The following is a 20469-nucleotide window of genomic DNA, read 5'->3' on the forward strand; positions in this document are numbered from 1 at the left end:
AAAGGAACAACAACCTGTTCATTTCAGTCCTTCACTTTCGCAGGCCGGCAATGTTCAATCCAGTAGCTCAGTCACCAGTGACAATAACAGTCTCAGAAAGGGCTTCGGTGAAGTTAAATTGCCAATATAAAGGCCCCAATATGTACAAAATGCAATGATGTCAGGAGAAACCGGCACAGCCACCGAGATGGATTATCACCAACAACTCAGCAATGAAGAAAGATGTGGGTTCAGGGACGATATCTGGCGTTTGCTGACAAATCTAAACAGAACGGTTACCTCAGTATAAGCGCATTCGCTGTGGAGGATGGGGCGGTCTATTACTGCGCACTGTGAAACAGCGTTAGAGAAAACCTAAAGCCCCGTACACAACCCTGAGTGAGTGTTTACTGCATCACTGAGCTTCCTTTCCGAGAAGGAATTGATCCCAGGCTCAGGCAAGCAATCTTGTCTATTTACCGGACATGTCTCTGTCCTTGTGTAGATCAAGAAATGAATAGTTTGGGAAATATTGAGAGCTATGGTTGAAAATATCAGCAATGATTGAATGGCAGAGCGGACTCGATGGGCCAAGTGACCTAATTCTGCTCCTATGTCTAATAGTCTTATGGTCTTATTATGGTCTATCATACCGCAAATTGTATTGTAACTTTAAAACCAGAATATCTACCTACCGGCAGAGGGTGGCACTCAACTGAGGAGATGGACGAAAATCATGGCCTGCTCTTGCAGAAAGTCCAAGGACAAAGACTCCTAGTTACCTGTTCTTTTAACGAAAAGCAGAATGGATCAATACGTACTGCGGTACAAAATGTACAAGGTGCTTAATGGGCGGCACTGTGGCTCAGTGGGTTGCTCTGCTGCCTCATGCTCCTGGGACCCGCGTTCGATTCCTGGCTTGGTTCTCTATCTGTGCGGAGTCTGCACGTCCTCCCCGTGTCTACGTCGGTTTCCTCCCTCAAGTCCAGAAAAGACGTGCTGTTAGGTGAATTGGACATTCTGAATTCTCCCTCTGTGTACCTGAACAGGGGCCGGAGTGTGGTGACTCGGGAATTTTCACAGCAACTTCATTGCAGTGTTAATGTAAGCCTACTTATGACACTAGTGAAGATTATTATTACGACAATGTACGCTTAATATATAATAACCGCCGAGCAACATGAGAATTACTATCAGTTGGGACATGGGAAGCACATGGTGCCAGGTGTAGACTTTAATAGAAATCAATTTTTCGATGGAAAATACCTGAAATTTCTGTTGACATGACATGTATTCTGTTCGATTCCCACGCAGATCAGGGACAGACTTCGCCCATTTATGTTATGAAGAGACGTTGCATAGTTTTGGGTGTACAAGATTATGAGGGGCATGGTAGGGTAGATAGGGAGCAGTTGTTCCCCTTAGTTGAAGGGTCAGTTACGGGGGGACACAAGTTCCAGGTGAGGGGCAGGAGGTTATGGTGGATTTGAGGAAAATTTTATTTAGCCAGAGGATGGTGACTGTCTGGAGTAAACTACGTGGGAGGGTGGTAGAGGCAGTGTGCTTCACATCCATTAAATAGTACCTGGCTGAACACATGGCACGTCTTCACATTCAAGGCTATGGAACACATGCTGACAAATGAGGTCCCTGGCCACAGAGTTAGGTTAGCATCAAATCAGAGAAGAATGACACCACAGTACGAGGCCATTCCGGCCGCCGTGTCTGTGCCAGCTCTCTGTTAGCGCAATAGAGCATAGAAAAGTACAACACAGAACAGGCCCTTCGGCCCTCGATGTTGTGCCAAGCAATGATCACCCTACTCAACGCCACGTATCCACCCGCAGCCCAACAAGGTTTAAATCCAGGTTTGTCCTGGCTTGTCCTGGATTTAAACCCACGACCACTCCCATAGGCATTGATTGAAAATCCCTAAACGAGAACCAGACCTCGAGACCAAAGAGCACAAATTTAAGACCGACATTAAACAAAATATAACTTATGTAATTTCGATATAATTTCTACATCTGTGCAAATCATCCCTGGAGTTCTCGGTTCAAACCATGGATGTGACGAAGTCGAAGGACTGTCAAGAATGCGGAGGTTAGAACTCAGAATAATAGCAGGGCTCAACAGACTGGTTTTGTTTTGACGAAAAAGGGGAAATTGCTCTAAACTTCGCTTTTGGAATTATTTTCAGTAGCTGAAGGCTAAATGTCCTATGAAGAAGATAGGTGAATGATATTTCATGCAGCAAGCGTTTGTGAGACAATGAAACGTTACAGAGAACTTTGAATGGATCAGCACCGTGGAATGGGCGGGATTCGAACCCGCGAATTTTGGTTTACGAGACCAACGCCTTTCCTCTTGGCCACCGCACCGTAGGCAAGATAGTGATGTTGATTGCACTGTGAGTTGTTATCATTTGGAGTCTGGCGCAACAATTGATGAGAGAAGAAGAATCAATAGAACATTTAAAAATGTATTGTCAGTACTTGAGAACGGAAAACCCCGCGGGATTTACATGCAGGGTGAAAAGGGCAATAGAAAAAGTTATTTCAAATAGGCGCAGATAGCGTCAGTTCAATCTGCCCCCAGTCCTCCGACACGATATTGTTCTCAGTGAGTTGAGCAGGTGCAGGATGGTCACGGGCTGCTGGGTGCTCAACTGTCGCTATTTCCGCTCCATCACTTGTGAATAATGGCCGCACACTTTTTCAGCTTTGAGTCTGCTGTGCCCCGGTCACAGCTACCGTTTGGTGCTCTCGCTCCAACACCATTGGGATATTCTAGACATTGCTGCCGCTGCTCGATTCCTGTCATTGGTTGGATCAGCAATGCAGTGGGACCTGAATCTGAATTGCTGCTCTGACAGATTATTGCCTGAGTGATTGATTCAGGAACGATCGCGGGGAACCGCCTCCTCACCCTCTTCGTTATAATCTCGCTACTCAGTATTTCCTTCACTGCAAAACCCCCATTCTCCCCTTACTGAGTAACCAGGTATTAATGTTAATTAAATAATAATGAGTATGGTGCAGGTGACCGTTACGTTGGTCAATATGAGGCTGATTCTGAATTTTGAGATTATTATTGTTTTCTGTTCGTTTCTATCAGACTGGAGCCACCAAGACCCAGTGGAACATCTGGACGCTGAAATGAGGGTTGAAGAGGATACTGACGCCACACAGCAGTACAATCGATACTGACGATCCTGATACACAGTCAGCATCGGGCAGCTTGCACGGTTCATATTCCGTCTGATTGGAGAGAATCTGCGTAGCAGCAAATGTAGAAGTGATCGCAATATGGCACATATATAGAGAAATACCAGCACAAAAATATAGAGATCCCTATATGTGTATGTGCCGTCAATCACATTATAGCAGAAAGGCAGTGGGTCCCAGAAACAAACCGACACCAAGAGGGGTAGGGGTATGTGTGTGTGTGTGTGTTGGGGGGGGGTGGGGGGGGGTGGGCGGTGGTATTCATCTCTCAAGGTGGATGCGAGAGGGCGGTCAGAAAGACCATCGCCATTTATTATAATGTGAAAATGGAGCAAGACGGGTTATTGGATTGGATTTGTTTATTGTCACGTGTACCGAGGTACAGTGAAAAGTATTTTTCTGCAAGCAGCACAACAGATCATTCAGTACATGGAAGAAAAGGGAATGAAACAAAGTTAAAGAAAATACTCGGGACTACATAATAGGGCAACACAAGATATACAATGTAACTACATAAGCATTGGTATCGGTTGAAGCACACAGGGTGTAGTGTTAATGAGGTCAGTCCATAAGAGGGTCATTTAGGAGTCTGGTGACAGTGGGGAAGAAGCTGTTTTGAGTCTGTTCGTGCGTGTTCTCAGACTTCTGTATCTCCTGCCCGATGGAAGAAGTAGGAAAAGTGAGTAAGCCGGGTGGGAGCGATCCTTGATTATGCTGCCCGCTTTCCCCCGCAGCGGGAGGTGTACATAGAGTCCATGGATGGGAGGCAGGTTCGTGTGATGGACTGGGCGCTATTCACGACTCTCTGAAGTTCCTTGCGGTCCTGGGCCGAGCAGTTGCCATACCAGGCTGTGATGCACCCGATAGGATGCTTTCTATTGTGCATCTGTAAACGTTGGTAAGGGTTAATGTGGACATGCCGAATTTCCTTAGTTTCCTGAGGAAGTGTAGGTGCTGTTGTGCTTTCTTGGTGATAGCGCTGACGTGAGTGGACCAGGACAGATTTTTGGTGATGTGCACCCCTAGGAATTTGAAACTGCTAACCATCTCCACCTCGTCCACGTTGATGCTGAGAGGGGTGTGTACAGTACTTTGCTTCCTGAAGTCGATGACCAGCTCTTTAGTTTTGCTGGCATTGAGGGAGAGATTGTTGTCGTTACACCACTCCACTAGGTTCTCTATCTCCCTCCTGTTTTCGGACTCGTTGTTATTCATGACCCGGCCCACTCTGATCATATCGTCAGCCAACTTCTAGATGGAGTTGGAACGAGGTTTTGCCATGCAGTCGTATGTGTACAGGGAGTAGAGTAGGAGGCTAAGTACGCAGCCTTGCAGGGCACTGGTATTGAGGACTATTGTGGAGGAGATGTTGGTGTTCATTCTTACTGATTGTGGTCTGTTGGTCAGAAAGTCAAGGATCCAGTTGCAGAGTGAGGAGCCAAGTCCAAGGTTTTGGAGCTTTGATATGAGCTTGGCTGGGATTATGGTGTTGAAGGCGGAGCTGTAGTCAATAAATAGGAGTCTGATGTAGGAGTCCTTGTTTTCGAGATGCTCTAGGGATGTGTAGGGCCAGGGAAATGCCGTCTGATGTGGACCGGTTGCGACGGTATGCGAATTGAAGTGGGTCAAGGCGTTCCAGGAGTATGGAGGTGATGCGCTTCATGATCAGCCTCTTGAAGCACTTCATTACAACTGACGTCAGGGCCGCCGGAGGGTAGTCATTGAGGCATGTTGCCTCGTTCTTCTTTGGTACCGGTATGATGGTGGTCTTCTTGAAGCAGATGGGGACCTCGGAGTGGAGTAGGGATAGGTTAAAGATGTCTGTGAATACCTCTGCCAACTGGTATGTGCAGGCTCTGAGTGCAAGACCAGGGATCCCGCCCGGGCCCGTCGCCTTCCGTGGGTTCACTTTCAGGAAGGCCGATCTGACTTCGGAAACTTGATGGTGGGTATGGGTGAATTAAGGGCTGCTGGGGCACTTGACAGTGGATTGTTGGTTACCTGCTCAAACCGAGCATAGAATGCATTAAGTTCATCGGAAAGGGGTGCGCTGCTGCCAGAGATACAGTAAGAAGTCTTACAACATCAGGTGAAAGTACAACAGGTTTGTTTCAAACACGAGCTTTCGGAGCGCAGCTCCTTCCTCAGGTGAATCACAAAACAGAATCATTTAACCTGGTGTTGTAAGACTTCTTACTGTGCTCACCCCAGTCCAGCGCCGGCATCTCCACATCATGGCCAGAGATACTGCTCGACCTGGCCCGGTTACGTAGATCTTTAGGCTTTTTTTCTGAGTGATTCTTCTCCAGAGACCGCTGAGATAGGCCCATTAAAGATTTTAAGACAGATGTGGTTGGATTCTCAACTGAAAAGGTAATCAAAGTTTATCCGGGGTAAGTGAAATGTGATTCTGATGTCATGTTCGCATCTGTCACAAACTTATTGAATGTTGGAGAAGGCTCAAGGGGATGAATAGCCAACTCCTGCTCAACATTCGTCTGTTAGCAGGTCCGTTTGGAGGTGTCACAATCTCCTGAGTTATCGAGGGAGACACAGCATCGTTGAGCTGTTCCCCAGCTCGGCGCCATGAAGGATATTACAGCGATAGAGGCAACTCCATGCCGCAGCCAGTGCACGGTACGTGTTATCAGAACAGGAAAATCGCTTATTGTCACGAGTCGGTTTCAAATGAAGTTCCTGTGAAAATCCCCTAGTCGTCACATTCCGTTCGGGGAGGCTGTTACGGGAATCGAACCGTGCTGCTGGCCTGCTTGGTCTGCTTTCAAAGCCAGCGATTTAGCCCTGTCCTAAACAGCCCCTAAAAACATATCATCCAGGAATGGAACAACAATTCGTCTCTCGGTGGGATCGAACCACCAACCTTTTGGTTAACAGCCGAACGCGCTAACCGATTGCGCCACGGAGACGACAACAGGATCACAACTCTGTCCATTTCAACAGTGACGGCCAATCTCTGATTGCCAGGGTCCGAATGAGAATGCTGGTAATATTGGTCCCCTGAGGCAGTGCGGAAAGTATCTGGAAGGAGCGTACACATGGTCCCGCGGGCATGGACATTTGTGAGACGTGGAATCATCACAGGCCCGTGGATTTGACAGAACTCACTTGGACAGCACCACACTTTCTTTGAAACACGTCCCTTATCCGGAAACCTCCATAACAGAAAGCAGGAAATGCCAACATAGATTTGATGTATTTTCGATCAGAAATTCGACGTTCCGCTGAAGACTACTGGGGGCTCAGACTCATTGGCATAAGGTCGACCTAAGTTAACGGTCCTGGAAGATTTTATTATCCCCACACCTGAGAACTTTCATTACTGCTGCTCGGAAGTGGATATTCCAAGCTCAAATTTACTGTGCATCGCGACATGCTGATTAATCTCACGAATCCGAAACGGCTCCTCTATTGACCTATACAAGGACAGAGACGGCAATGCAATTGTGGAGAAATAGACCTGAGTATTTTTCTGAATCCAGATCAAACCATCCTCCGGTACAAGGGCAGGATCGCAAATTTACTGGAATTGAAAATACTCTCTGAGGCTTTCGTACGTGGTTGTAGCTGCTTTGTGACACTGTGCTCATTGCACAGTAATAGACCGCCCCGTCCTCCACACTGAGCGCGTTTATATTGAGGTGACCATTCTTTTTAGATTTGTTGGCAGCCGCCAGGCATCGTCCTGAGATCTCCTCTTTCTTCATCGTCAATATGTTCATGATGACCAATCTCGGCGGCTGTGCCGGCTTTTGCTGATACCATAGCATGTGGTACATCCTCCGGTCTGTATATTCGCAATCTGACTGCACTGAACCCCCTTCTCATTTCTAACCTGTCCCGGTTTTTATGAAAGGTGATGGTGAAAGACGAACTTTGTTGTCCTGTCGACAAATGCCGCCTGACTACCTGAGATGGTGCAGTAATTCTGGCGTTCTCGGCAGGTGTTAGATTGATTTTCGATGGCAATGACAGTATGCTTTGGCTCTTTTCGCGCGGCTCGTTGGTCTAGGGGTAAGATTCTCGCTTTGGTTGTGTCGCTGTCCGAATTTGCGAGAGGTCCCGGGTTCAAATCCCGGACGAGCCCTTCGATGAAGTTTTCCGTTGGTCAAGCCGCATGTTTTCTTCATTTCTTTGCGGCGGAGACAGCGGGATTCATTCACATTGGGTTTGCTTTGAGAAGCTGAGCTCAAACTGCATGGAACCAATACGTTCCCGAGAAGCTTGTCTATGTGTGGGCATTCACATTTCTATTGACTAATTCTGGTGGACTCAGACAACTCTTTGTCCCTTTCATTTTATCAGTTCAACAACTTCAGACTGTGAACTCTCACTTCCCCCTCCACCACATGTTTTTTCCATCAACTTATCATTCCTTCCATTGATATGTTTTACCCTCAGCATTGCCCCCCTCCCCTCAGCCCATACCATCCTTCTTGATCAGTCAGATCCCTGTTTGTAATTGTTCTCTGATGCACTGCTTACCTTTGTTCTGCCATTAACACATTCTGACCTCTTAATGCGCCATCAGCACCTTTCATTTACATTCCCTTTTCCTTTCTGCCCGAGACATTTTCGTCATTTCCCACCTCTTGCTAGCCCCCTATCGAGGCCCAATACAGCACGCCATCCCCGCCCCACCCCCACCCACAATCGTCTGAATCTCCAGTTCCAGTTCTCCAGATAATAAACAGAATTATTTTGTGCCCAATAATTGTGCAAACGTTTCTCACACGTGCCTATTCGGAGGATGGAGGCTGTTCCTCGGCGTTGTACTGAGCTACATGGGAACATTGCAGCAGGCCAAGATCGGACATGTGGACATGAGAGCAGGACAGTGAGTTGAAATAGCAAGTGACAGGAGAGTCTGCCACCAGCTTGTCAATGGAGCGAAGGTGTTTTGCAAAGTGGTCACCCAGTCGGCATTTAGTCTCTCCAATGCAGAGCAGATGGCATTGGGATCTGCAAATGCAACAGACCAGATTGAAGGATGTCTGAAAGTAATGTGTACTCAAGAGGATAGACACAGACGATACTGTAACTGACTTAGAGGGAATGTCAGAGAATTAACTGAACCAGCTTTGAGAAAGAAAAAACGGTCTTCCTGATGGAGAAACAGGAAAAGCCAGTGTGGGAATCCAGGCTCAAAGTTGATTTACAATTACCCCTCCTTTCTTCTACATGAACGGTATTGAGGCTGCAGCATTTTACACACCAAAACGCAAAGAGGTCAAATATAGGAAACACATAATTGTCAATTCTTAAACTCAACTCAAGCATTGAATAACGAAACAAATATTGTGTAAAGTCGGTTGCTTTTTTCTGTAGGATTTAAGAATGCTGCATTAATAATAGAAGAGAGCATTTCGCCGTTAGAGATTTGCTGAACAAATGCTTCAGTTCAATATAGGTTCTTCTTCTGGCTTGTAAGTTTAAACATGTGTTTTAAAGAAACAGACGTGTTCTTTTCAGAAGTGACATGGCCTCTCAGCCGAACCATGCGAAGCTGCAACAAGGCAGTTGAGTTGAAGGTGACACAGGTCCGTTCGCTGTGGACAGATTCCACAGATTCCAGCTGTTTCTGTAGTGTAGTGGTTATCACATTCGCTTTACACGCGAATGGTCCCCGGTTCGAAAACGGGCAGAAACATCTGGTGCTTTCAGTTTCGTCTGTTACTAAATATTACCTCAATCTCGTAACTGATCTTCATCATCGAGGAACACCAACAGCTTGGAACGCCCGACTACGAATCAGGAGATTCCAGGTTCGACTCCTGGCTGGCTCGCAGTTCCTAGTTTTGGCGTCCCCTTTAGTTCAGTGGGTTGGACAGCTGGTTCCAGATGCAGAGCAAAGTGAGCAGGGCATCATCAATTCTCGTTTCAGCTGTGGTTACTTATGAAAGCCCTGCCCTCTCAATTTAACTTCAAGCAAAACATAACTTATCTCCAGTTCAGCAAAGTACAATATCTGATCCTTTGATAAGTTGAGACATCATTTTTAATGAAACGGCTTCTTCCAATAAGTTACATGGCCTCTCAGCGAAAAAAAAATAGAAGCTGCAGCAACATATTGAGGTTGAACATTGGACACGTTAACTGTTTGCGGCGCTGCCAGCGGTTTCTGTAGTGTAGTGGGTATCACATTCCCCTAACACGCGAAAGGTCCGCGGTTCGAAACCGGGCAGAAACATCCCGTGCTTCTCATTTTGTGTGACGAATGTTTGCACGAAATACGTTTGTTTCTCAATCTCGCACGTTCGAAGAAGTTCCAAATTGGTCTCGCATAAGGTATTAAAATTCCTGCAACAAAGTCAGAAATACTGAATTTTTAAGACGCGGGGGGAAGAAAAGCCTTTCCTATTTTGCCACAATTCGGATATTAGCAGTTTGTTCCACCACAACAGAATCTATTGGGTTTACAGATGCAGATGAACATATTTAATCACCATTTCAAACATGTATAAATGTACGATAAAAGCAAATTACTCCGGATGCGTCAATGGTAAACAAAAACAGAAAAATTATTTGCGTCGCAAAGTCCATCTAACATCTGCGGAGAACGCCGAAAGTACTGCAACAACTCAGGGACTCAGGCCGCATTTGTCGACAGGAAAACAAAGTTCATTTACAGTGTGAAACTGCTGAACACACACTGAGTGTGAAAGCTGTATTGAGCCTAGTGGAAAGATGCGCTGCTGTTCCTCGAGTGTCTGTTGAGCTTCTTTGGAACATTTCACGACGGCGAGTTCCGGGAGGTCAGCGTTAAGATCCAGCTCCCCAGTCAGTTCAATTCTCCACTTTGGCTCTGTGGATTAGATGGGTCACGTGCCTGTGGTTAACACAAACCTGGAGCATCAATTTTATCCAAACGCACTCCAGCTCAGACACTGTCTCTCTCTCTCGCGAGCATCGTCTGTGGGGAGAGAAACGACGTAAACATCCCGAGTCCTGAGAAATCTTCTTCAGAGTGGGCCAATGTAAATCAACCCCGCCGTCGAGAAGCAACCCCTAAACGAGAACCAGACCTAAATCAACCCCTAAACGAGAACCAGACCTCGAGACCAAAGAGCACAAATTTAAGACCGACATTAAGCAAAATATAACTTATGTTAATTTCGATATAATTTCTACATCTCAGTGCTTTATATGTTGATCTATCTGTTAATTTCAGAAACAGCTGTCGCTTGCAACAAGGGACCTGGCCTCTCAAACAGACCATCAAAATCTGCAGCAACACAGTGAGGTTGTACATTCCGCACGTCCATTGATTGCCAGCAGTTTCTGTAGTGTAGTGGTTATCACATTCGCCTCACAGGCGAAAGGTCCCCGGTTCGAAACCGGGCAGAAACATCGATCGTTTAGCATTTCGTGTGAGAAAAGTTTGCACAATTGGGCACAAAATAATTCTGTTCCTGAATGTTGTCGGAATCTCGTGTGTTCCAGGACTATGAGATTTCGTCTGACATGAGCCACGAACTGAATTGAACATTGAGGCCCAAGCACTGAATTTTCGGCAGGCAATGAGAGGTGAAGAATTTTCATATCTTGGCACACCTCGGATATTTGCAGCTCCTTCATCCACAACAGAATATCAGCGATTTACAGATTAACAAATGAACATATTTAATCACCATCTCAAACATGTCTAAATGTGTGACAAATGCAACTTACTGCGGAAGCTTCAAACGGAAACAAAAACAGAAAATACTGGATAATAGCAGGTCTGACAGCCTCTGGGGAGCGAAATGGCAGCTGTCGTTTCCAGTCAAGTGGACTCTTTGTCAAAGCTGGAGAACTGGAACTGGAGATTCAGACGATTGTGGGTGGGGGGTGGGGATGGTGGAGTGCTGTATTGGGCCTCGATAGAGGGCTAGCAATAGGTGGGAAATGACGAAAATGTCTCGGGCAGAAAGAAAAAGGGAATGTAAATGAGGCTAATCAAGGCTATGAAAGGTGCTGATGGCGCATCAAGCGGTCAGAATGTGTTAATGGCAGAACAAAGGTAAGCAGTGTGTCAGAGAACAATTACAAACAGGGATCAGATTGCTGAAGTAGGATGGTATGGGCTGGGGGGAGATGGGCAATGCTGAGGGTAAAACATATCAATGGAAGGAATAATAAGTTGATGGAAAAAACATGTGGTGGAGGGGAAGTGAGAGTTCACAGTCTGAAGTTGTTGAACTGATAAAATGAAAGGGACAAAGAGCTGTCTGAGTCCACCAGAATTAGTCAATAGAAATGTGAATGCCCACACATAGACAAGCTTCTGGGGAACGTATTGGTTCCATGCAGTTTGAGCTGAGCTTCTCAAAGCAAACCCAATGTGAATGAGTCCCGCCGTCTACGCCGCAAAGAAATGAAAGAAAACATGTGGCTTGACCAAACCTCATCGAAGGGCTCGTCCGAGATTTGATTCCGAGGACTTTGCGCGTGTGAGGCGAATGTGATGACCACTACACTACAGAAACTGCTGGGAGCATCGCAATCTGCGGCCGTGTACATAATCCAGTAACCCAACCTCAGCTTTTTTTGGGCACTAAGGGCAATTTATCATGGCCAATCCACCTAACCTGCACGTCTTTGGACGATGGGAGGAAACCGGTGCATGTGGAGGAAACCCACGCAGACACGGGGAAAGCGTGCAGACTCCGCACAGACAGTGACCCAAGCTGGGAATCGAACCTGGGACCCTGGAGTTGTGAAGCAACGATGCTAATCACTGTGCTACCGTGCTGGACAACGTCCCTAACCTTTGACCTGCCCTGGTAAATACGGTATTAATGTGGCTAATCCAGCTCAGTTTCTGATCAATGGTAACCCCCAGGATGTTGATTATGGGAGATTGAGTGATAGTAATGCCATTTAATGTCAAAGGACGATGGTTAGATCCTCAGTTGTAGGAGATAGTCATTGGCTGGAACCTCTGTGGAACGAGCATAACTTGTCACTTGTCAGACAAGCCTGGATATTGTCCAGGTCTTGCTGTATTTGGACATTGTCTGCTTAATTATCTCAGGAGTCGCGAATTGTGCTGAACACTGTGCAGTCATCCGCAAACATCCCCATTTCTGAACTTATGTTGGAAGGGAGGTCATTGATGAAACAGCTGAAGATGGTTGTGCCGAGGACGCTACCCTGAGGAACTCGTGTAGTGATGTCCTGGAGCTGAAATGATTGACGTCCAATCACCACAACGATCTACTTTGTGCCAGTTATGACCCCATCAAGTGAAGAATCTTACCACTGATTCACATTTCATCTAGGACTCCTTGAAGCCATACTCCGTCAAATGCTTCTTTGATCTGGAGCTCGTTGCATTGAATAGACAATAGAAATATGGATAAGAAATCTACAAAGAGCCAGGAAACAACTAGGACATTTTGGAGAGCTATTTTTCGGACATAAAGGACGTGAAGTTCACAGTGATCGGGAGCTTTTTTCTGTAGGATTTCCGAATGCTGCATTAATAATAGAAGAAAGCATTTCGCCGACAGAGATTTGCTGAACAAATTCTTCAGTTCAATATAGGTTCTTCTACTGGCTTTTAAGTTTAGACATTTGTTTTAAAGAAATAGACGTGTTCTTGTGAGAAGTGACATGGCCTCTCAGCCGAACCATGCGAAGCGGCAACAAGGCATTTGAGTTGAAGGTGACACCGGTCCGTTGGAGCCTGTGCTGCCAGCTGTTTCTGTAGTGTAGTGGTTATCACATTCGCTTTACACGCGAATGGTCCCCGGTTCGAAACCGGGCAGAAACATCTGGTGTTTCCAGTCTGTTGCTAAATATTACCTCAATCTCGTAACTGGTCTTCATCATCGAGGAATTGCCAGAGACTATGTCTGCTGTGGGCCAGTGGCACAATGGATAACGCGTCCAACTACGAATCAGGAGATTCCAGGTTCGACTCCTGGCTGGCTCGCAGTTTCAGGTTTTTTGAAAGGTGATGGTGAAAGACGAACTTTGTTGTCCTGTCGACAACTGCCGCCTGACTACCTGAGATGTTGCAGTACTTTTGGCGTTCTCCGCAGATGTTAGATTGATTTTCGATGGCAATGACAGTATGCTTTGGCGCATTTCGCGGGGCTCGTTGGTCTAGGGGTATGATTGTCACTTTGGGTGTGTCGCTGTCGGAATTTGCGAGAGGTCCCGAGTTCAAATCCCGGACGAGCCCTTCGATGAGGTTTTCGTTGGTCAAACCGCATATTTCCTTCATTTCTTTGCGGCGTAGACGGCGGGATTCATTCACATTGGGTTTGCTTTGAGAAGCTGAGCTCAAAGCTGCATGGAACCAATACGTTCCCCGAGAAGCTTGTCTATGTGTGGGCATTCACATTTCTATTGACTAATTCTGGTGGACTCAGACAGCTCTTTGTCCCTTTCATTTTATCAGTTCAACAACTTCAGACTGTGAACTCTCACTTCCCCCTCCACCACATGTTTTTTCCATCAACTTATCATTCCTTCCATTGATATGTTTTACCCTCAGCATTGCCCACCTCCCCCCAGCCCATACCATCCTACTTCAGCAATCTGATCCCTGTTTGTAATTGTTCTCTGACACACTGCTTACCTTTGTTCTGCCATTAACACATTCTGACCGTTTGATGCGCCATCAGCATCTTTCTTCGCCTTGATTAGCCTAATTTACATTGCCTTTTTCTTTGTGTCCGAGACATTTTCGTCATTTCCCACCTATTGCTAGCCCTCTATCGATGCCCAATACAGCACTCCACCACCCACAATCGTCTGAATCTCCAGTTCCAGTTCTCCAGCTTTGACAAAAGTCCATTTGACTGGAAACGACAGCTGCCATTTAGCCCCCCAGAGGCTGTCAGATCTGCTGAGATTATCCAGTATTTTCTGTTTTTGTTTCCGTTTGAAGCATCAGCAGTAAGTTGCATTTGTCATATATTTAGACATGTTTGAGATGGTGATTAAATATGTTCATTTGTAAATCGCTGAAATTCTGTTGTGGATGAAGTAGCTGCTAATATCCGAGCTGTGCCAAGATCCTCCTCCTCTAACCAAAAAAAAAGTTCTGTCCGTTGGATTGCTAAACTAACAAGTTTTTTATTTTTATTTTTCAGTCGTTGGGAAGTTAGTTCAGTGGGAATGGGGGCTAGGGCAGTTGAATGTTCCTCCTGCAGAATGTGGGAGGAAAGGGTCACCTCTAGTGTCCCTGCTGACTACATCTGCGGGAAGTGCACCCAACCCCTGCTCCTCGAGAGCCGCGTTAGGGACCTGGAGCTGGAGCTGGATGAACTTTGGATCATTCGGGAGGCGGAAGAGGTTATTGAGAGGAGTTATAGGGAGGTAGTCACACCTCAGGTAAAAGAAGAAGGTAGATAGGTTACCGTCAGGGGAGGGAGCGGGAACCGGCAGGCAGTGCAGGGATCCCCTGTGGTCGTTCCCCTCTATAACAAGTATACCGTTTTGGATACTGTTGCGGGGGACGACTTACCAGGGGTAAGCAATAGGGCACAGGTCTCTGGCACAGAGTCTGTCCCTGTTGCTCAGAAGGGAAGGGAGAAGAGGAACAGAGCACTTGTCATTGGGGAATCCATAGTTAGAGGAACAGACAGGAGGTTCTGTGGGAACGAAAGAGACTCACGGTTGGTGTGTTGCCGCCCAGGTGCCAGGGTTCGTGATGTCTCTGATCGTGTTTTGGGGATCCTTAAGGGGGAGGGGGAGCAGCCCCAAGTCGTGGTCCACATAGGTACCAACGACATAGGTAGGAAGAGAGATGTGGATTTGAGACAGAAATTCAGGGAGCTAGGGTGGAAGCTGAGAGCTAGAACAAACAGAGTTGTTATCTCTGGGTTGTTACCCGTGCCACGTGCTAGCGAAGTGAGAAATAAGGAGAGAGAGGAGTTGAACACGTGGCTACAGGGATGGTGCAGGAGGGAGGGTTTTGGTTTCCTGGATAATTGGGGCTCATTCTGGTGTGGTGGGACCTATACAAACAGGATGGTCTTCACCTGAACCAGAGGGGTACCAATATTTGCTAGTGCTCTTCGGGGGGGGGGGGGGGGGGTTAAAACTATTTCAGCAGGGGGATGGGAACCTAAATTGTAGTCCCAGTGTACAGGATGTTGAGAGTAGTGAGGTCAGGGATAGTGTTACAAGTTTGAAAGAGGGCACCGGCAAGCAAGACACTGGTTTGAAGTGTGTCTACTTCAACGCCAGGAGCATCCGGAATAAGGTGGGTGAGCTTGCAGCATGGGTTGGTACCTGGGATCTCGATGTTGTGGCGATTTCGGAGACATGGGTAGAGCAGGGACAGGAATGGTTGTCGCAGGTTCCAGGATTTGCATGTTTCTGCAAGAACAGAGAAGATGGTAAAAGAGGGGGGGGGGGTGGCATTGTTAATCAAGGAAAGTATTACGGCGGTAGAAAGGACGTTTGAGGACTCGTCTACTGAGGTAGTATGGGCCGAGGTTAGGAACAGGAGAGGAGAGGTCACTCTATTGGGAGTTGTCTATAGACCTCCGAATAGTTCCAGAGATGAGGGCAGCAGGGTAGCATGGTGGTTAGCATAAATGCTTCACAGCTCCAAGGTCCCAGGTTCGGTTCCCGGCTGGGTCACTGTCTGTGTGGAGTCTGCACGTCCTCCCCCTGTGTGCGTGGGTTTCCTCCGGGTGCTCCGGTTTCTTCCCACAGTCCAAAGATGTGCGGGTTATGTGGATTGGCCATGCTAAATTGCCCGTAGTGTCCTAATGAAAGTAAGGTTAAGGGGGATGTTGTTGGGTTACGGGTATAGGGTGGATACGTGGGTTTGAGTAGGGTGATCATGGCTCGGCACAACATTAAGGGCCGAAGGGGCTGTACTGTTCTATGTTCATGTAGAGGAAAGGATTGCAAATATGATTCTCGACAGGAGCGAGAGTAACAGGGTAGTTGTTATGGGGGACCGTTAACTTTCCAAGTATTGACTGGAAATACTATAGTTCGAGTACTATAGATGGGTCAGTTTTTGCACAGTGTGTGCAGGAGGGTTTTCTGACACAGTATGTAGACAGGCCAACAAGGGGCGAGGCCACATTGGGTTTGGTACTGGGTAATACACCCGGCCAGGTGTTAGATTTAGATGTAGGTGAGCACTTTGGTGATAGTGATCACAACTCGGTTATGTTTACTTTAGCAATGGGCAGGGAAAGGTATATACCGCAAGGCAAGAATTATAGCTGGGGGAAAGGCAATTATGATGCTATTCGACAAGATTTAGGATGTATAGGATGGGGAAGGAAACTGCAGGGGATGGGTACAATCGAAATGTGGAGCTTTTTCAAGGAACAGCTACTGCGTGTCCTTGGTAAGTATGTACCTGTCAGGCAGCGAGGAAGTTGTCGAGCAAGGGAACCGTGGTTTACTAAGGAAGTTGAAGCACTTGTCAAGAGGAAGAAGACGGCTTATGTTAGGATGAGACATGAAGGCTCAGTTAGGGCACTTGAGAGTTACAAGTTAGCCAGGAAGGACCTAAAAGGGAGAGTTAAGAAGAGCGAGGAGAGGACACGAAAAGTCGTTGGCGGATAGGATCAAGGAAAACCCTAAGGCTTTCTATAGGTATATCAGGAACAAAAGAATGACGAGAGTAAGATTAGGGCCAATCAAGGATAGCAGTGGAAAGTTGTGTGTGGAATCAGAGGAGATAGGGGAAGCGTTAAATGGATATTTTTCGTCAGTGTTTACACTGGAGAAAGACAATGTTGTCGAGGAGAACACTCAGGTTCAGTCGACCAGGCTAGATAGAATTGAGGTTCAAAAGGAGGAGGTGTTAGCAATTTTGGAAAATGTCAAAATAGATAAGTCCCCTGGGCCAGATGTGATTTATCCAAGGATTCTCTGGAAAGCCAGGGAGGAGATTGCAGAGCCTCTGTCCTTGATCTTTATGTCGTCTTTGTCGACAGGAATAGTGCCGGTAGACTGGAGGATAGGAAATGTTGTCCCCTTGTTAAAGAAGGGGAGCAGAGACAACCCTGGTAATTATAGACCTGTGAGCCTTACTTCGGTTGTGCGTAAAATGTTGGAAAAGGTTATAAGAGATAGGGTTTATAATCATCTTGAAAAGAACAAGTTGATTAGCGATAGTCAACACGGTTTTGTGAAGGGTAGGTCATGCCTCACAAACCTTATTGAGTTTTTTGAGAAGGTGACCAAACAGGTGGATGAGGGTAAAGCGGTTGATGTGATGTATATGGATTTCAGTAAGGCGTTTGATAAGGTTCCCCACGGTAGGCTATTGCAGAAAATAAGGAAGTATGGGATTGAAGGTGATTTAGCGGTTTGGATCAGTAATTGGCTAGCTGAAAGAAGACAGAGGGTGGTGGTTGATGGCAAATGTTCATCCTGGAGTTCAGTTACTAGTGGTGTACCGCAAGGATCTGTTTTGGGGCCACTGCTGTTTGTCATTTTTATAAATGACCTGGAAGAGGGTGTAGAAGGATGGGTTAGTAAATTTGCAGATGACACGAAGGTCGGTGGAGTTGTGGATAGTGCTGAAGGATGTTATAGGATACAGAGGGACATAGATAAGCTGCAGAGCTGGGCTGAGAGGTGGCAGATGGAGTTTAATGCGGAAAAGTGTGAGGTGGTTCACTTTGGAAGGAGTAACAGGAATGCAGAGTACTGGGCTAATGGCAAGATTCTTGGTAGTGTAGATGAACAGAGAGATCTCGGCATCCAGGTACATAAATCCCTGAAAGTTGCCACCCAGGTTAATAGGGCTGTTAAGAAGGCATATGGAGTGCTAGCGTTTATCAGCAGGGGGATTGAGTTTCGGAGCCACAAGGTCATGCTGCAGCTGTACATAACTCTGGTGCGGCCGCACCTGGAGTACTGCGTGCAGTTCTGGTCACCACATTATAGGAAGGATGTGGAAGCTTTGGAAAGGGTTCAGAGGAGATTCACTAGGATGTTGCCTGGTATGGAGGGAAGGTCTTACGAGGAAAGGCTCAGGGACTTGAGGTTGTTTTCGTTAGAGAGGAGAAGGCTGAGAGGTGACTTAATAGAGACATACAAGATAGTCAGAGGGTTAGATAGGGTGGACAGTGAGAGTCTTTTGCCTCGGATGGTGATGACCAACACGAGGGGACGTAGCTTTAAATTGAGGGGTTATAGATATAGGACAGATGTCAGAGGCAGTTTCTTTACTCAGAGAGTAGTAGGGGTGTGGAACGCCCTGCCTGCAACAGTAGTAGACTCGCCAACTTTAAGGGCATTTAAGTGGTCACTAGATAGACATATGGATGTAAATGGAATAGTGTAGGTCAGATAGGCTTCAGATGGTTTCACAGGTCGGCGCAACATCGAGGGCCGAAGGGCCCGTACTGCGCTGTAGTGTTCTATGTTCTATGTTCTATCACCCACAGCCAGTACTGCCAGTTCTGCCCCACAGCCATCACTGCCAGTGCTTACCGACAGCCAGTGTTGCTCGTTCTGGTTGATTGTGCTTAACACTCGATTTGGCTCTGTTTCGTTACTTAGCTTTGGAGTTGCCAGGTATCGTAAGATACCGCCTCAAGTTTCAAGGTCAAGTTCAAAGCAATAAAACTATACACCAATTAGTAAGTTCAAACAAATGAGTTTATTATAATACAGTTATAAACTACTCGTGCACATGCTAAGATGATTAAACTATTCCTACCACTAAATAGACCAATACTTATCTGAATAAGGAACTGCCGGATCAGGGGAACAATGGCCTCTTGCTCTGCACTGTGTCCGCAGACTTCAGGTTGATACAGGTTAAAAGGGGTCAGCAGTGTCTATCTCTGGTAGCGATCGTTGTGAGACACTTACTTGCTGGTGGCTGCTGTCCGAACCTCTCCTCTCTCTCGGTCAAGGTCTTCTTCGGTAAAGGCTGGTCGAGAGGGCTGGTCAAGAGAGGAGGGCTGGTCTAGAAGAACGAACTAAGTTTGGGACCTGTCTTTTATAGGTCCTAGGTCTTCGCGCCCTTTTGGGCGGTCCCTTTTCCTGCTGGGAATCGATTGGGTCTCTTCCCAATCGATTTGTTTGAATCACCCCAATACTGAGGCTGTCCCTCTGTTACTGGGCGGGCCTTCAGCTGCTTTGTTTTCGAATCCCGCTGGTGCCGGGGTGTCTGGTTTCTCATACACTATTGCAATGACTTCCCGATCTGTGTCCATTGTCCCTGGGATCGTTCCATTACTATGTTAACTATCCCGGAGATTGGCTCATTAGTATGCGGAATGTTCGTTTCGGTGCTGTCTGCTCTCTTAGCAGACAGAATACACAGTGGCTTGTTGCGGCCTGCTTGTGCTGCAAACTTTGTCCATTTTACCCTGCAAGCTTTGCATTCCTCCATTTTGTATTGAGGGAATGCCCAACTTCGGTGGCTACACCAGAATTGCCAGTGCTCCCCTGACAGCCAGCACTGCAAGTGCCCCCCCCCCCCCCCACAGCCAGCGCTGTCAGTGCTCCCTCCCCACAGCCAGAACTGCCAGTGCTCCCCTACAGCCAGCACTGCCAGTGCTCCCGTCCCACAGCCAGCACTGCTCGTGCTCCCCAAAGCCAGCACTGCCAGTCCTCCCCCACACCAATCAGTACCAGTGCTCCCCCCACAGCCTGCACTGCTAGTGTTCCCCCACAGCCAGCATTGCCAGTGCTCCCCCACAGCCATCAGTAACAGTGCTCCCCCACAACCAGCACTGGAAGAGCCACCCCCCACAGCCAGCACTGCCAGTGCTCCCACCCACAGCCGACGCTGCCAGAGCCAACCCCAGTCAGCACATCCAGTGCTCCCACCCACAGCCTGCACTGCCAGTGCTCCCCCACAGCCAGCACTGCCAGTGCTCCCCCCCACACAGCCAGCACTGTCAGTACCCCCACAGCCACCACTGTCAGTACCCCCACCTCAGCCAGCACTGTCAGTACCCCCCCACAGCTAGCACTGCCAGTGCACCTCACCACAGCCAGCACTGCCAGTGCCCCTCCCCACAGCCAGCACTGCCAGTGCCCTCCCACAGCCAGCACTGCCAGTGCCCCCCCCCCCACAGCCAGCACTACCAGTGCTCACCGTCACAGCCAGTACTGCCAGTGCTCACCGCCACAGCCAGTACTGCCAGTGCTCCCCCGCAACCAGCAGTGCCAGTGCACCTCCCCCACAGCCAGCACTGCCGGTGCTCCCCCCACAGCCAGCACTGCCAGTGCACCTCCCCCACAGCCAGCACTACCAGTGCTCCCCGCCACAGCCAGCACTGCCAGTGCTCCCCCCACACAGCCAGCA

At 47.6% G+C, this 20469-nt stretch overlaps 5 non-coding genes across 5 annotated transcripts; 4 read left to right on the top strand and 1 right to left on the bottom strand.

Moving 5' to 3' along the window:
* Positions 1-6059: 6059 nt before the first annotated feature.
* trnan-guu lies at positions 6060-6133 on the bottom strand. The gene has a single exon. It is a non-coding gene; the product is annotated as a tRNA-Asn (tRNA).
* A 1088-nt stretch (positions 6134-7221) lies between these two features.
* trnap-ugg lies at positions 7222-7311 on the top strand. The gene is given in 2 exon segments: positions 7222-7257; positions 7276-7311. It is a non-coding gene; the product is annotated as a tRNA-Pro (tRNA).
* A 1490-nt stretch (positions 7312-8801) lies between these two features.
* trnav-uac lies at positions 8802-8874 on the top strand. The gene has a single exon. It is a non-coding gene; the product is annotated as a tRNA-Val (tRNA).
* A 1627-nt stretch (positions 8875-10501) lies between these two features.
* On the top strand, positions 10502-10574 carry trnav-cac. Its single transcript has one exon. It is a non-coding gene; the product is annotated as a tRNA-Val (tRNA).
* A 2334-nt stretch (positions 10575-12908) lies between these two features.
* On the top strand, positions 12909-12981 carry trnav-uac. Its single transcript has one exon. It is a non-coding gene; the product is annotated as a tRNA-Val (tRNA).
* The last annotated feature ends 7488 nt before the right edge of the window (positions 12982-20469 follow it).

This window comes from Scyliorhinus canicula, unplaced genomic scaffold, assembly GCF_902713615.1.
Source record: "Scyliorhinus canicula unplaced genomic scaffold, sScyCan1.1, whole genome shotgun sequence".
In the NCBI taxonomy this organism is placed as follows: domain Eukaryota; kingdom Metazoa; phylum Chordata; class Chondrichthyes; order Carcharhiniformes; family Scyliorhinidae; genus Scyliorhinus; species Scyliorhinus canicula.